The 12091-nt window shown below is 45.5% G+C and overlaps 2 non-coding genes across 2 annotated transcripts; one reads left to right on the top strand and one right to left on the bottom strand.

Annotated features, from left to right (window-relative positions):
• The first annotated feature begins 1555 nt into the window (after window positions 1-1555).
• Window positions 1556-1627, top strand: trnap-agg (transfer RNA proline (anticodon AGG)). Its single transcript has one exon. It is a non-coding gene; the product is annotated as a tRNA-Pro (tRNA).
• A 149-nt stretch (window positions 1628-1776) lies between these two features.
• Window positions 1777-1848, bottom strand: trnap-cgg (transfer RNA proline (anticodon CGG)). Its single transcript has one exon. It is a non-coding gene; the product is annotated as a tRNA-Pro (tRNA).
• Between the last annotated feature and the right edge of the window lie 10243 nt (window positions 1849-12091).

Genomic DNA, 12091 nt, shown 5'->3' with positions numbered 1-12091 from the left:
TAATATCCATAACGTGGGAAGTTTGGGTAAAAATAACCAGCAGAGACATGGAAACCTAGGACAATAGAAAATAGCAGCTTCATGGAGATAGTGAGGACTGTAGATGCTGGAGAGGCAGAGTCGATAAAGTGTGGCACTGGGAAAAGCTCAGCAGGTCAAGCAGCATCCAAGGAGCAGGAGCTTCGATGCTTTGGGCAGGACCCTTCATCATTCTCCTGCTCCTCGGATGCTGCTTGACCTGCTGTGCTTGTTCCAGTTCCAGGCTATTCAACCCTTCAAGTCTGCTCTGCCATTAAATATGATCATGGCTCGTCATCCAATTCTATACCCTGTTCTGGCTTTTTGCCCATACCCTTTGATCCCTTCAGATCTAATAAGTATATCTAATTCCTTCTGGAAATAATTTGATATCTTGCCCTCAACCACTTTCTGTGGCATCAATTTAACAAGTTCATTACTCTCTGGCTGATGAATTTCACCTCATCACAGTTCTAAATAGCCTACTCCATATACTTAGACTGCAGCCCCCTGATTCTGGCCTCCCCAATCATCAAGAACATTCTTTCTGCAGTTGTCTTGTCCTGCAACAGTTTTACAGGTTCCCATGAGATCTACTCTCATTCTTCCAAACTCCAGTGAATATAGTCCTAACCGATCCAGTCTCACTTCATAGATCAGTCCTGCCATCCCAGGAATCAGTCTGGTAAATTTGTATTGTACTCCTTTCATAGCCAGAACGTCCATCCTCAGATAAGGAGACCAAAACTGCACACAATATCCCAGGTGTGGTCTCACCAAGGCCCTGTATACAATTGTACAATTGTTCCTGTACTTGAATCGTTTCACTGTGAAGGCCAACTTACCAGACTTCAACACAACCTAACTAATTAAATGAATCCTGTGCCATGAACTTCATGTCTCCTGGGCTCATCTCCATTCCTGGAAAGAAAGAGACCTGTTAATGTTTAATTAATGGACCCTGGAGGACGAGACCTGACACTAAGAAGCAGATTCTTCAATGAGTAGACCAATCCCTAATGAACAGAGGTATTGTCATAACAACTTACTCTGTTGTAAGTATCATAGTTTAGTCAGTAAAATTCTAGTAATACACTTATTTGGGGCTAAGTATAATTTTGTTCTGCCAACTTGCAGCTAAACCCTAAACTAGGTTAATGGGGTGAGTATGGGAACAGATGAGTGCACACCCTAATAAATAAACAAAAACTGCGCCAGATTGGAGATTTCTCAGTGGCATGGAGGAGACCTTTTAAACCTAGAGATGGGTTTCCACACTTTCCAGATAAGCAGCCAGCTGGCCAACAAGAAAATATTTCTTGTATATTGCCTGAATGCAGAATGTGAAAGCTATTATTTGCCACAACAGAGTGAAGTAATCTGCCAACGAATGGATTAATAAAAATGATTGCGTGTTGAGACTGGAAATAAGGCTGAATAGTGGAATGATAGTTGAAACAAAAGGACATAAAGAAGAAGTACATTGTTGCAGTGTGTTTGCTGCAGACAGGTTAGCCTGGAGCTGCTCTGCATGTCTGGCTCGTTGGTCTAGGGGTATGATTCTCGCTTAGGGTGCGAGAGGTCCCGGGTTCAAATCCCGGACGAGCCCTTATTTTTTTTAAAAAAAACTAAATTCAAGCCCCCGCCACTTTTTTTCTCTCCCTGACGAATGTTTGAAAAAAATATCCGAGGTGAGCACGTCATGAATAGAAATGAATAATTTGGGGCGGAAAAAAAAACAACGTTTAAATAAAAACAGGGCTCGTCCGGGATTTGAACCCGGGACCTCTCGCACCCGAAGCGAGAATCATACCCCTAGACCAACGAGCCAGCTGCCATCTTACTCCCTGGCAGCCGCTTTCTCCATCTCCGCCGCTCCGACTTCACCTCCGCTTTCCCCTGCAGCTCCTGCACCGGCTCCGAATGAGGATAACCGACTTCTCCGCCCACCTCGAGCCCGGGACCCCACCTCCCCTCCCCCTCACCCCGGCGCCGAGAGCCGCTGACAGGAGACCCCCGCCGCCCCCATCTCCCCCGGCGCCAGGGGCTAAGCACGACCCGCCGGAGAAAGCGAGGCCGTTCCGCCGCAGCGCCATCCAGTGGCCCGACAAGGCGGTGCCTTCCATGTGAATGTACCGCCACCAAGCGGCGGCGCGGGGAACTACCGCCGTCTCGCACTCTAGCCCCACCCGGAGGCAATGCCGAGTATTGAACCTCCGACCACCTTTTGCAGATTGTGGTCAATGTCATTTGAGTGCTACTGCCGTAATTCCTGTACATGCCACGATGTAGCAATGTGGTATTATATCTGAATTCTGCAGAGGGTGAGTGGCTAAAGTCTTCGTTATTTGACGGCACTGAACTCCATTTAAATGGCAAATAACAGCAGAGAATAGCAATATAGCGTGACATTCTGAAATATAGAAATAAGAAATATCCAAGTACATGTGAAATGGAAAAATAACAAGGGACACTAATAAGTTGCAGACACTAATAAGACACTAATAAGAAATAATTTACAGCTCTTTGAATTTAATGAAACATCCAAAGGCAGGTCACAAGAGTATTATGAAATAAAATATGACATTGAGCCACAGATGACCAAAAGTTTGGTCAAAGGCAGTGATTTTAAAGAGAATCTTAAAGAGGAAAGTGAAATTGAGAAGCAGAGAGGTGTAGGGAGGGTTTTCCAGAGCTTAAGGCCTAAGTAACTGAAGGAATGGCCTCCCATGGTGCAGCAATTAAAATTAGGGGCGTTCAAGAGGTCAGAGTTACAGGAGTGCAGATACCTTCGGGCTGGAGGAGATGACAGAGATAGGGTGGGGTGAGGCATGGAGGGAATTGAAAACAAGGACAAGATGGATTGAAGATGGTGGGGTAAGAATAGAACTTGGAGCTGTGACCAAAAAGAAAGTCTTCAGTCCTTCCCATATTTAATTGGAGGGAATTTCTACTTACCCAGTATCGGATGTTGGATAATAGTCTCATCATTTAACAAGAGTGGGGGCATTGAAGTAGATAGTTGTGAGGTGGAGCTGGGTATTGTCAGTTCACACGTGACACCCTCTGCTGTGTTTATGGATATCAAGAAGCAGAATGAAAATATTAAATAGGAGGGGGCCAAGGATAGATCCTTGCTGACACCAGAGGTAACAAGACAGAAGCAGGAACAAATAGTTCTCTAATTTCTGGATGTAGGTTTGCTCACTGAGCTGCAAGGTTTGTTTTCAGAGGTTTCATCACCATACTAGATAACATTATCAGTGAGCCTCCAGTGAAGCACTGGTGTTAGTGACCCGCTTTCTATTTCTATTCACATAAATAGAAAGCAGATCACTAACACCAGTGCTTCACTGGAGGCTTAATAATGATGAAACGTCTGAAAATGAACCTTCCAGCTCAGTGAGCAAACTTACATCTCTGCCGCCTCTGTTCTGATGATGTCCACCAGTCACAGCATGACTCCTTGAGTGGGATTTATTGGTTTGGTACATGATTTTATCAACTAGGAGAAAGTGAGGACTGCAGATGCTGGATTGATCAGCGTTGAGAGTGGGGTGCCTGAAAAGTACAACAGGTCAGGGAGCATCCGAGGAGCTGGATGTTTTGGGCAAGAGCCCTTCCTCAGGAATAAGGCTTGTAACCCGAGGGGATGGAGAGATAAATGGGAGAGGGGTGGGGCTGTGGGGAAAGTAGCTGAGAGTGTGATAGGTAGACAGAAGTGGGGGTAATGGTGATAGATTGGAGAGGAGGTTGGAGCAGATAGGATGGAAAGAAGATGGACAGGTAGGACAGGTTATGAAGGCGGTGCCAAGTTGGAAGAGATAAGGTGGGGGGAGGGGAAATGAGGAAATTGGTGAAATCCACATTGATGTCGTGTGGTTGGAGGGTCCTGGAAGATGGGGCATTCTTTCTCAAGGTTTCGGGTGGTAAGGGTGTGGGGATGGAGGAGGCCCAGATCTTGACAGAGTGGGAGGGGGAGTTGAAGTGTTCGGCCACAGGGTGGTGGGGGTAATTGGTGCACGTATCACGGAGGTGTTCTCTGAAATGATCTGCAAGTAGATGTCCTGCCTCCCCAATGTAGAGGAGATCACATCGGGAGCAACGCATACAGTAAATGATATGTGTGGAAGGGAAGGTAAATCTCTGAAGGATGTGGAAGGCTCCTTTGGGGCCTTGGACGGAAGTGAGGGGGGAGATGTGAGTGCAAGTTTTGCATTTCCTGTGGTGGCTGGGGAAGGTGCCGGGAGGGGAGAGTGGGTTGGTGGGGGTTGTGGACCTGTCAAGGGTGTCGCGGAGGGAATGGTCTTTACGGAAAGCGGATAGGGGAGGGGAGGGAAATTTCTTCCTGCCTATTTGCTCCACCCTCCTCTCCAACCTTTCACCATCAGCCCCCACTTCCATCTACCTATCAGACTCTCAGCTATCTTCCCCCCAGCACCCCCCCCCCCCCAACCCCCCTCACATTTATCTCTCTACTCCCTCAGCTCACAAGCCTCATTCCTGATGAAGGGCTTTTGCCCAAAACACCCATTCTCCTGCTCCTCGGATGCTGCCTGACCTGCTGTGGTTTTCCAGCACCACACTCTCGCCACACGACTGTTTATGGCTGCTCTGCCAGAATGATTTCAAAACTGAGCATTTCCTTGATGAGTGCAGAAGCCACGCTTTCCCCATCTCTTGCTATGTTTGGGTGCTCCAGTGATTACATATGTTTATACTTAGACCTTTAAACACTGTCAGCCTGTGCAGATCACTTTATACTTACCTCCTTCCTTCATTAGCTCTTTGATACTATAGTCCCTGGTTTATCCCATGAATCTTTCTGGTAAGGTTCCATGGGAGCAGAGATGATTACCAATTCTACAAATCTATTTGCTCACAATACATTTTTAAAAATCACTTCTTTACCTTTTGCCCTGCATCTACATATGAAATGGTCAATGGGTTGTGTAGGCTTCTGTCTAAATCACATGAATTCCAGTCAATGAATGCAGAAGTTTCATCTGACTTAGTCATCAAAATGGGGTACATATCTTTTGAGGATCTTTTAGCTCTTTGGCTGTTAACCTCGATATGTTAAAGTTAAAAATCACACAACACCAGGTTGTGGTCCAACTGGTTTATTTGGAAGCACTAGCTTTCAGAGCACTGCTGCTTCATCATCTGATGATGTTACCTTCATCATCAACCACCTGATGAAGGAGCGACGCTCCGAAAGCTAGTGTGCTCCCAAATAAACCTGTTGGACTATAACCTGGTGTTGTGTGATTTTTAACTTTGTTCACCCCAGTCCAACACCTGCTCCTCCAAACTGATGTGTTAAGTCTGTGTAGACTTTCAATACTCAACTGATAAGCAGCTTTTAAAGGCTTGCTTTCCTGCATAAGACACACTCCAGTCCCGAAACTATTTCAACATTTAAAATGTTATTAGGAGGTCTGTGTCCTACTTTAAAGTAGAAAACATTCGGGACATTGTGACAACATGCGTATTACCTCCTCTTGCTTGTGATCAGTCCACACACCCTGATCACTTACCTTTCTCAAATGAGTAAAAGTGACCTCTCAGTATAGCAAGCGGGCATTACTGGATTATCAGCAGTCTCCAAGAGTGTGTGTGTTATCTCATGCACATTGTCTCATGCACTGACTGTCAACCGTGAATTTCACATGGAGATTAAATTGCTTGCTGATTACTCAAACACGATAAACCACATCAGCGCAGTGCTTTCCGCTGTTGTTCACCATGTCATGTTAATGATAATACACCAATGATCGATTGCTAGTCAGAGGTTGATGAACTTCATGGGTTTTAACCATTTTTAAATGGTATGAAGCAGACAGGTTATGAAGCTGACAGGACAGCAACAAACTGTTTCCTGTGAGTGCAATTAACTTGCAGACAGAGCTGCAATGTCGTATTAACACTCTATGTGGAGTCCTTCAAGGTGGAATCCCTTAAAGGCAAGGTTCACACAGTGGAATGCAGCAGAGGGAACCGATTGGATTGTCGCAATCCTAGTGAGAATAAGTCCTGGAGCTCCCCACGGCGTTGTTGGAAGAGAGAATGAAGGGACGGGAGAGAGGGACTAAAGGTGACCATTTTGCACTAAAGAAGGTATGGGCTATCCTTGCAATCCAGGATGATCTTCAAACAGTTTAAGCAGCCAGGCACAGGAGCAGGTAATGCTTTCTGTGGGCCAGATTAATCTGGTGGTGAATGGTTAGCACATCATTGACCAGATGGGGCTAAGTTCATGTCTGGTGTAATTGTAAGCCTCGAGATGAGAGCCTGACCAGGAAGAATGATCAAAGAGAGAGAGAGAACAAGAGAAATTTCGGGGGGGGGGGAGCGGGGTGGAGAGAGAGGGAGAGACATAAATGAGAAGTTGCAATTTTAAGACTGGAGTTGTAAGTGAATGGGTGAAAGATACAAAAGCATGTAGTGTGGGTGGTGATAGATACCAGGAAGTGATTACAGATGGCCTTATCTGTAACTGATACACTCGACCATGTGAGATGACAAGGTATTGGAGGAAATGGTGAATTTGATTGGAATATTGCAGGCAGTTTTAGGGAGAGTAAGACAGCTGGGAACCCAAAAGAGAGAATATGACGAGTTGAGATGAAAGTTAAAATCATCGAAGCTGAGAAGTTGGTGCCAAAGCAAAGGGAGGAGAGCCGTGAAGACAACTTGGTGAGATCATTTTAATGATAGTTGGAATGGCAGAGCAGAACAATGATCTTTAAGGAGAGGTGAAGGGCTAAAAAAAGGGGAAATGCTCAAAAGATGTGAAATTGCAAGAGCTGTTGGGGACAGATCTTAAGATTTGGTGATAAACTCCACTGCCAAGGCCATGATCTTAATGGGATAAGTGGTGGAAGATGAAACTGGGCATGGAAGGAAACTTCACAAAGGGCAGAGATATCATTGACCCTCAGCCAGACTTCCAGTAATGCCATGCAATTGATGCAATTTTCTGAAATGAGCATATGGAAGGCCAAAACCTTATTAACCACTGAAAAGACATTCTGGATGGACCTGCATAGAGAGGTAGTGAAAGCTGATCCTCTGACACAGTCTGCAGGGTCAACAGTGGGAGGGGTGACTTGGACATGAAGGGGATTAGCTCCAAACTAGCTGCATCAGATGTGAAGGCCAATGAGATAGTGGGGTAGGACAGTTGGGAGTTGCAGGCCATCATTCACCTGCCCTTCATGCTTCATTGATCCCTTCAGAGAATGTCAAGAGAAGCAAAGGGGAAGCTGCAGCCATTCCAAAGAGGGAGTCGAGCCTGGAATGGTGGGAGGAGAGTAGGAAGGTCATGGAGCAGTGGAGAGTTAGGATAGTAAAGTGGGAGAGTTGAGCACCTGAGAGTGAAGTAAAATGAGGCATGACAGCATGAGGCAGAGAGAACTAATAGAGAAGAGAAGGTAAAATGAACTTAAATGGAAACAAATCCAGGCACTTGGATCTGTCGTGGCAGACAAAATGCGTAAAGCTCAAGTTATGTATGGATGTTTACATAAAAATTAAAGGAATAAAAATGAACTATGAGGAGTTTTATCAGTATGATAACAGGTTGAGGAAATTCAGGCAGTTGGAGAAATAATCAAGAACTTCAAGTTCTCAGGAATAAGTATCACCAACAAATTTCACAGAATGTAAACATTGTAAAGAGCAGCAGCTATTGCCCTTCCCCTTGGATTAGGTGGCTCAGTGGTTAGCACTGCTGCCTCACAGCACCAGGGATGCAGGTTCAATTCTAGCCTTGGGTGAGAGCGTGGCATTTACACAATCTCCCTCTGGGTGCTCTGGTTTCCACCCACAGTCCAAAGATGTGCAAGTTAGGTGTAATAGCCATGGTTATAAAGTAGGGGAGTGGGTCCGGTTGGTATGCTCTTCAGAGGGTTGGTGTGAACTCGATGGGTTGAATGGCCTGCTTCCACACTGTAGGATTCTATGATTCTGACCTGTCCTGGTCCATCCACATTGATGCTATGGAGAAGGTGAGGACTGCAGATGGTGGAGATCAGAGTAAAGAGTGTGGTGCTGGAAAAGCACAGGAGGTTAGGCAGCATCCAAGGAGCAGAAGAATCGACTAAGCCCTTCCTGTCTATTCTCCTGCTCCTCAGATGCTGCCTCACCTGTTGTGCTTTTCCAGCACTACTCTCTCCATGTTGACATCTGGTCAAGAACATAGAACATAGAAGAATATAGCGCAGTACAGGCCCTCGATGTTGCACCGATCCAAGCCCACCAAACCTACACTAGCCCACTATCCTCCATATGCCTATCCAATGCCCACTTAAATGCCCATAAAGAGGGAGAGTCCACCACTGCTACTGGCAGGGCATTCCATGAACTCACGACTCGCTGAGTAAAGAACCTACCCCTAACATCTGTCCTACACCTACCATCCCTTAATTTAAAGCTATGCCCCCTTGTAATAGCTGACGCCATACGTGGAAAAAGGTTCTCACTGTCAACCCTATTTAAACCCCTAATCATCTTGTACACCTCTATCAAATCGCCCCTAAACCTTCTCTTCTCCAATGAGAACAGCCCCAAGTGCCTCAGCCTCTCCTCATACGATCTTCCTACCATACCAGGCAACATCCTGGTAAACCTCCTCTGCACCCGTTCCAGTGCCTCCAGTGCCTATAGTATGGCGACCAAAACTGCACACAATACTCCGGATGCGGCCGCACCAGAGTCTTATACAACTGCAAAATGACCTCAGGACTCCGGAACTCAATTCCTCTACCAATAAAAGCCAGTACACCATATGCCTTCTTCACCGCACTATTTACCTGGGTGGCAACTTTCAAAGATCTGTGTACATGGGCACCAAGATCCCTCTGCTCATCCACACTACCAAGTATCCAACCATGAGCCCAGTACCCCATCTTTTTGTTACTCTTACCAAAGTGAATCACCTCACACTTAGCTACATTGAACTCCATTTGCCACTTTTCTGCCCAGCTCTGCAGCTTATCTATATCCCGCTGTAACCTGCCACATCCTTCCTCACTGTCAACAACTCCTCCGACTTTTGTATCATCCACAAACTTGCTCACCTAACCTTCTAACCCCTCCTCCAGGTCATTTATAAAAATGACAAACAGCAATGGTCCCAAAACAGATCCTTGCGGAACACCGCTAGTAACGGCACTCCAAGATGAACCTTTACCATCAACTACTACCCTCTGTCTCCTTCCAGCCAGCCAATTCCTAATCCAAACCTCCAACTCACCCTCAATGCCAAACCTCCGTAATTTTTGCAGTAGCCTACCATGGGGTACCTTATCGAACGCCTTGCTAAAATCCATACACACCACATCTACTGCTTTACCCTCATCCACTTTCTTAGTCACCTTCTCAAAGAACTCAATAAGGTTTGTGAGGCACGACCTGCCCTTCACAAAACCATGCTGACTATCCTTGATCACATTATTCCTATCCAGATATTCATAAATCCTGTCCCTTACAATTCTCTCTAAGACTTTGCCCACAACAGAAGTGAGACTCACCGGCCTATAGTAACTAGGGTTATCCCTACTCCCCTTCTTGAACAAGGGAACCACATTTGCTATCCTCCAATCTTCTGGCACTCTTCCTGTAGACAACGAGGTCATAAAAATCAAGGCCAATGGCTCTGCAATCTCCTCCCTTGCTTCCCAGAGAATCCTAGGATAAATGCCATCAGGCCCAGGGGACTTAGTATTTTCACCCTTTCCAGAATTTCCAACACCTCTTCCCTACATACCTCAAAGCCATCCATTCTACTTAATTGTGACTCAGTATTCACATCGGCAACAATGTCCTGTTCCTGAGTGAATACTGACGAAAAGTATTCATTAAGTGTCTCCCCAATCTCTTCAGCCTCCACACGCAACTTCGCACTACTATCCTTGATTGGACCTATTCCTACCCTAGTCATTCTTTTATTCCTGACATACCTATAGAAAGCCTTAGGATTTTCCCTAATCCTACCAACTAAGGACCTTTCATGTCCCCTCCTTGCTGCTCTTAGCTCTCTCTTCAGGTCCTTCCTGGCTACCTTATAACTCTCAATCGCCCCAATTGAACCTTCACGCCTCATCTTTACATAGGCCGCCCTCTTCCATTTAACAAGGGATTCCAATTCCTTATTAAACCACGGCTCCCTCACAAGACCCTTTTCTCCCTGCCTGACAGGTACATACTTATCAAGGACACTCAATAGTTGCTCCTTGAACAAGCTCCACATATCAATTATGCCCTTGCCTTGAAGCCTATTTTTCCAAGCCACGCATCCTAAGTCATGCGTCACCGCATCATAATTTCCATGCCCCCAGCTATAACTCTTACCCTGCAGTGCACACTTATCCCTCTCCATCACTAAAGTAAAAGTCACCGAATTGTGCTCACTGTCCCCAAAGTGCTCACCTGTCTCTAATTCTAACACCTGGCCTGGTTCGTTACCCAGAACCAAATCCAGTATGGCCTCACCTCTTGTTGGCCTATCTACATATTGTGTCAGGAAACCCTCCTGCACACGTTGGACAAACACCGACCCATCTAACGAACTTGAGCTATAGCTTTCCCAGTCAATATCAGAAAAGTTAAAGTCCCCCATAACAACCATCCTATTACTTTCACTCTTCTCCTGAATCATCCTCGCAATCCTTTCTTCTACATTTCTAGGACTATTAGGAGGCCTGTAGAAAACTCCTAACAGGGTGACCTCACCTTTCCTATTCCTAACCTCAGCCCAAACCACCTCAGATGGCGTGTCTTCATCCATCGTCCTTTCCACCGCTGTAATACTATCTTTGACAAGCAATGCCACACCTCCCTCTCTTTTACCCCCACTTCTGACCCTACTAAAACATTTAAACCCTGGAACCTACAACAGCCAATCCTGTCCCTGCTCTACCCATGTCTCCGTAATAGCCACAACATCGAAGTCCCAGGTACCAACCCACGCTGCAAGTTCACCTACCTTATTTCGTATACTTCTTGCATTGAAGTATACACACTTCAAGCCACTTTCCTGTTTACAGGCACCCTTCTTTGAGATCGATGTCATGTTCCTAAACTCCCTACACTCCAGGTCCTGCACCCTAAAGCTACAGTCTAGGTTCCCATGCCCCTGCAGAGTTAGTTTAAACCCCCCCCAAAAGCACTAGCAAACCTCCCACCATTGAAAGCGCATCATTGCCTCTACATCCTCAGAAGGCATGTCCACAATGACTTTTATCAATTTTATCAATCATAGAAAGCATTCCATCTGGATGCATCACAGCTTGGCATGGCAACTGCTGTGCCCACGACTGTAAGAAATTACAGAGAGTTGTGAACACAGCCCAGTCCACCATGTAATCCAGCCTCCCATCCATTGACTCCAGCTACACTTGCTGCTGCCTCAGGAAAGCAGCTAACATAATCAAAGACCTCTCTCACCCTGGTTATACTCTCTTCTGTCAGGCAGAAGATATGAAAGTTTGAAACCATCTACCAACAGATTCAAGAGCAGCTTCTTCCCTGCTGTTATCAGACTTTGAGTGGGCCTCATATTAGAGTTTATCTTTCTCTGTGCCTTATCTGTAGCTGTAACACTATATTCTGCATTCTGTTCGATTATCCTGATGTACTTGTGTGAGGGATGGTTTACTTGGCGAGCACGCAACACAATACGTTCCATTGTTATCTTCGTATATGTGACAATAATAAATGAAATCAGATCGGAGTGCTAGCTTGGACACAGTGGGCCAAGTGACCTCGTTCTGTGCTGCAATCATTTGGTTTTGAAGAACTGGGCAGAACATGAGCAGAAATCTCTTCTCACAAAGAATTATGATTTGGAGCACTTTCTGAAAAGATTGATGTCATCTGATTTCATAAGGACTTTCAAAGGCAATTCGACATGTCTTGAAGAGAACTCATTTTCAGAGCCCTGGGGAAAATGGTGTAATATGAAATTAGATTGGAAACCTCTTTCAAAGAAATCTCTCTGTTCTTCTAATTCCATGACAACAGGACCATTTAGAATTTAATGTTTATCCATGTTGTACCTCCCAAATAT

Source organism: Chiloscyllium punctatum, chromosome 15 (genome assembly GCF_047496795.1).
Source record: "Chiloscyllium punctatum isolate Juve2018m chromosome 15, sChiPun1.3, whole genome shotgun sequence".
Taxonomy (NCBI): domain Eukaryota; kingdom Metazoa; phylum Chordata; class Chondrichthyes; order Orectolobiformes; family Hemiscylliidae; genus Chiloscyllium; species Chiloscyllium punctatum.
The sequence above is the reverse complement of the archived record's forward strand: the minus strand, read 5'-3'. Positions and strand labels throughout refer to the sequence as shown.